Below are 6,042 nucleotides of genomic sequence, written 5' to 3'. Positions count from 1 at the left end.
GCAAATCTTCTTTGATGATTGTCATCAAATGAAACTGTACGGGAGACATATATACTGACTCGCTCAAGTTTTCAGTTGAGAGTGTGCACTTCAAAGGCAGCACTGCCTGTGCGGGGGTGGGTGCCACAGCAGTCGCTAGAAAGGCCAACTTGGCGCTTCCAAACTAAAATCGAGAAAAAGTGGGGATTTGTTTTTAAAAATCCAAATATATCAATAGTGTCTTGCTCTCTATGAGTCTAATGTTTCTTCATAAGCCTCCTACTGCTCTCTCCAGCTCCTGAACAATATCTCTCTCAGCAGTCAGTCAGTCATCCAGTCAGTCATAAGCATCACAGTCTCAAGTCATTTAAGTGGTCGCAAAAAAACATCATGGCGCTGTCAACCCCCTCCCCTCCCATTGTGGTTAACTGATGTCGGGTGATAATAGTTCTCATTTGCCTGGCAGCGTTGGAACCCTGTATTTGCCAACCGATCAGTCAATTTCCTCAGACAATATTGGTCTTCTTTTAGATTATGTAATATGACCCAACAGTGTTTAAGATGGCAGACCACATTGAGCTTTATAATGGTACTTTTCCGTATGTCAACAATTAGCGCTACGTTGATTGTCAGGCTAACTACTTAGTAATCACTGACGGTATTCCCATTGCAATGTCTGAATCTACGTGTACCCACTTATTCCATTAGTGGTCTGACTTGATGTACAGGCTTGACATCAGATGTAGAATTACTTAAGTGCTTCTTTTCAGGATGTGCATATTCAGACTAATTGTGTGACAGATTCAGATTAAAAGTGTTCTCTTTGTGAAGATTGCATTGATTTTAGAGCAAGGGAAAGCTACATTGAGAGACAAAAAATAATAATTATCTGTCAATTATCACTGAAAATAGGACAACACATATAAAGAGTTTGAAATTTTCAGCATGAACTATGACTCACAAGGGCAGCATACATATTTAAAAAGCTTCCTATATAACAGCCTGCACATTAAATGCTGCGGCACCATTAAACAATAAACCCCACCCACACCCAATTGCAAAACAGTATATCCCTATTAAAAATACATGCCTTGTTAATTCTGTAGTCAGCAAAATAATAGTGACAGAGTGGAAACCAACTTGGAAGCGTTGGTACTAAACTGAAGTAGACACTTAGCTCTTTTGGGTGGGCGCAAATTAGTTGGGATGTGGCAATAAAAACAACTCTGGTCAGGTAAACCAGACTGATAAGAATCCAGAAGTGATAAGAAACATAAATGCAAGAGAAAGCTTGCAGGTGTGTGTAAGAAGAATCACAAACATTCTAAAGCACTAGCCAAGCAATGTTATAGAATAAGGATGTTATGGAATGTTTCCTTGAATGTAATATTTACTACTTAATATTTCACTAAAACTGAACTAAATGAACTGGACTAACTATGGTTATAAAGTGCACTGAGCTTTTTTGGCAAAAACATCTGATAAAATATCTGTGGTGGCAGCTTAAAGTACACTCATATCTCTTGAACGGTATTTAAGGCACTCAAGAAAAACAATAATGCATAATAATATCATTTATGTTAATGTAATCAGAATAGACCCCTAATAATGTCATACTTAATTCATGATTATTTAGACTTTTTATTGCAGTATTAAGAGAACAGAATTCCTGAATCAGGATGCCCATTGACATGTTTAAATATTAAACAAGATTACTTATTCATTAAAATGGCTATAAATAATGAGTAAATGGTATTTAATTGAACTATTCTAAACTTTCGAAATGTCAAGATAGCACAAAAAGTTTGCTTAGTTCTTAAAAAAGAGAAAATCTCTAAAACCTTAAACTGCTTGTTCCTTCATTACAACCTTCATGCTTTCCCATCATTCACAGTGCTTCTTAATATTTCTCCTTAAACTTTTTTCTACAAATAAGCCCTGGAGCAGAAAATGATTGGAGAGGGTCCATAACTAAATGTACTGGCTGCTCAGAAAGTAGACAAGCATAAATACACAAATATAAGAATTCAGAAATACTGCTAAAAGCATTTCATTTCTTTATTTTACAAAGGTGTTAATGGTGCTGCTAAGCTGGCTGTTTCAGTTAGAGTGCAATTCCCAGTCACTGAAACAAGCCTGTGATGATCCTGTAAAGACGGCAATAAACACCATCATCTCTACGATCTTTCCTGCCCATGTAAGGATAGGACATTTAAACACCTGAGAAGCAAACAAAAGACATTCCTTATGTATAAATGGAAAGATGAAGAAACAAATGGCCAAATATGGGAAAATGTTTGTGTCATTCTTTCAGAATAGTGCTTGGTTATTTTCTGTGGTGAATGTTTAATTTCAAAACTATTCTGCAAAAATATTTTAGTTGTGTTTTTTTCGAGATGTATGGAGAGTATATGAATTATCAGTCAAAAGTATGAGTGCTGTCTGTGTTAGAAATACTGTGTTGGGATCCGAAAATACTGAACTCAGTTGGCAAAAGAAATATCCAGATTTTGTCAGCTACAACTAAATTTTGATTCCTATAGGTTTTCTATGGCCCACATATGAAGTCAGCATATGTAAAATGACCCTATCGTATAATGTACGCATGTGCAAATGTGCAACACATACTTGCACCTACGTGTATGTGCGTATGAAAACACACACGTGCACTATACCTGCACAAGAACATGCTTGCGCCCACCCGGACACACACACACATTCAGGCACGCACACTCACATTTGTGAAATGAAAGCCTTTAGAGATAAAGAGGGCTACACAGGGTGGGGGAGGAGGAGAATAATCAATGTTGTGTCAGTCCATATGAAGATTGAAGGAGCTTTTATCAAAATAATGTAAAGTCTTAACTGAAGGACCCTGGGGACACCTATGAATGTAAATAAGAGCAGGCTTATACGCCGCCGAACATCTAACCTGACTTTGCTAATTTTCTCCCTCACTAACAAGGGAGGCTCTGTCATCAATCAGCATCAAATTCACCTCAGCTAGAAAAAGGGGCAATTTATCCATTACTGCATTCAGCCATTCAACTGAAACTTTCCACAACATGGAAATAAAGTACAAAGTAATCAAAGTCTCTGGAAGACGCACTGGATCACGGCAAATGTTTCCCACTCTTACTGAGGACGCAGATTTTAGGCTGCACTATGAGGAAGAACAGATGTTAGCCTGGACGGAAAACCGTGTATCCATTTGACAGGTTCCATAATAAATGTACTTGTTTTTGCTGCTGTGTGATGGACAGGGAAATAAGACAATGTTTTTGCTCAACGAACCATTATTGAGAAAAGTTTGTTGTCCAATAAATGTGTTGTTGTGCAATAAATGTCTGCTTTTGATATTTAAAAGTTGCAGTAAAACTTGGTGAATGTTCGAAACTGTAGGACTCACAATGAACAGCCCCCTGTCCTCTCTGGGTATCAAAAGGAGAACGTCACCTTCTTTGTCCTTCACTGTTCCACCGTTCTCGTCACTCTTGTCCAATACATACAGCAAAATGTATTTGACATATTAAATACAATGGATTAAGAAATATTAAATACAGAACATTTATGTTGTCTGGTACCCTGTAGAGAAATTAATCTCTCACAACACTGGAGAATCATGTTGATAGGGTGTGGGAGCTGAACATGCAGCGACTCTTCTTGACCTTAGGATAGTGAGGACAGTCTGTCACACTTTCACCTGCACATTTTATTTTGTGTACAAATGTCAGACACACTATGGTTGGAAGATGGGATTCCTATGGGAATTGGGACCCTGTTAGCAGCTTCCTTCAGTCTAGGTCAAGGCTTTGAGTTTATTGCACCCTTTGCTGTACGTTCACTTTTATATCCTGTTCGTCCACCTCATTTATTTTTCAAGAGGCTTATGCTTTTCGTTTCCTTCTTAGTGCAGATCTGTTTTATGTATTACCCTAAGGTTAACTACACATGTTTTGGAGTTGTCGCCCCTCTTGGCAGAGAGCTGTGCAAACCTCAGATAGCCCAGGGCTCCGGCGGGAGACCCTTGGTGATGCTTGTGTTTTTAGCTCGCTTTCTTGTAGGTCTCCTGCACGGTCAGTTGAGCCTTGATGTGCGTCTGGTGAATATCTGTGGTTGACTTTTCCTTAAAGTCAAGTGGTGTACATGGTTGTTGGAGTATCGCCCCGCTCAGCTGAGAGCCTTGCGAACTCACCGATAAGCTTGGGGTTCAGTGACTGAGACCCCCATCGCTGTTTGTGTACCCTTCCTACCTCTGTAGTATTCCTGCTGCATCAGTTGAATTAGAGGGTTAATGTGTTTCATTTATTCCTTTCTCTTTTTAATGTAATCCTGCTTCGTCAGTTGAATTAGATTGTTCTTTTTTTTTTTTGTGTATTCTAGTGTTAGGGTCAGTAATACTGCTTCCTCGGTGGATTTAGAGACGGGATGCCTTGTGTATCTTTCGTTATCACTTTGCTGTCCTGGTCCTAGGTAGGCTATAATGCAGTTGGGAGCCTGGGTAGTTGTCTCCCTTGCACTATGGGCATACCTACTTCCTACTCGCCTCGTTTTACGACCACCGTAATCAGTAGGATGTGAGGTTGAGTTTCCCTGTCGTTTGTTATTTTCTCGCTCGATTCAGATTCATTGGTTTGTTTTATTGGTAGTTATTGGGAGTTACTTATTCCCTTTATTGTTTACCCCTTCCTCCACTAGGGTGTATCGCTTGTCTCTAGGGATGCCCCCAGAAAATATTTGTGGTTATGTCACGTCTTGTGGGTAACTTTTAGAACCCAACTAGTCATGTTTGGTCCTCCGACCCCACTCCCTTACAGGACACACTAGGGCAAAGGACTGGGGAGCATGGAGTGTGATAGTCTTGTATAAATTCATGATATAATGACATCACAATTTAGACATGCTTCCCCATAAGAGTGTGCTGAATAGCCACTGCATTGCAGCTTGTAGTACAGATTGAAAAAATGTCCAATTGCTATAGTTTAAAGGTAGCTCACTGGTTTGAAAGTACTAAACGCCCACTAGCCAGCTTAATGAAGCAAGGAGAAATTAATTACTACCTACCAGGTAACAACGACCAGACAGTCACAGCTGCCAAGAGACAAAACTTTGAATTTGTAAGACTCTAATAAAGATGCATGTCCCTTAAAACTGTACGTATCAATCAGGTGCTAAAAGATAACCTTCCAAATTGGAGGCCAGTCAATTAATCATCTTTATAATGCAGTATGCTGTATACTGTATGCCCATCTGAGAAAATATTTATATATTGACAGTGACAGGCTTTAACAATTCAAAACACCTATGACATTAATTCTCACAAGCATGAATCGAGGATAGCCTTGACTAGAGATAGAGAGATAGTTTTGGCTTGGGTTAGGAACAGTTTTCTTCGAAACCCCAGGCATTTTAAAAATGATTCTTGACTGGTGTCTGAATGAAATGTTATTTAATTTGTACTATTTTCAAAGTGTTTTCTGGTCATTACAAAAAGTTATGAGGTCTATTTTCCCTTAAATATTGAGCCAGACCCTACCCTGCAAATGAATTTAATTTCATGCCTTTTTTGCATTTACTTTATTCCAGGAAAGCTGATTGGTCAAACAGCAGGCCACTGCGCCAAATGGCCAAACAGCAAAGAAGGCTGTTTATCATGCTTCTCGGGTCTAGCAGTATATGGCACTAATACATATTTTCACTCTTTTAAAAACAGGGCCACAGGCCGTCCTCTTACCAGAGATAATGAGACTCCCTCCCATGCACTTTTAAGGGAAATTTAAGCAATGCCTTGACGAAGCATGGTAGAGGGGAGTGGGGTTATATCAGGCTACTGAGCCTGTAAAACACAGCTATAATTAAGAGGCATGAAGTGTCATGTTTTTTTTCTACACATACTCCTTAATAAGAAGTGAGCTGTTGAAGGAGGTCCTTTGGCTTGATCTGAATTTTAATTTTCTATAATCTGGGTGGTCAAATGCCACACAGGGTGTCGTAGACCGGAACATCTCAACTCTCACTGGCTTTGTCAATTTTTATGGTCTCCATCATGCGAAACCAATCTTT

Source organism: Conger conger, chromosome 5, assembly GCF_963514075.1.
Source record: "Conger conger chromosome 5, fConCon1.1, whole genome shotgun sequence".
NCBI lineage: Eukaryota > Metazoa > Chordata > Actinopteri > Anguilliformes > Congridae > Conger > Conger conger.
This window is presented reverse-complemented; position numbering follows the sequence as displayed.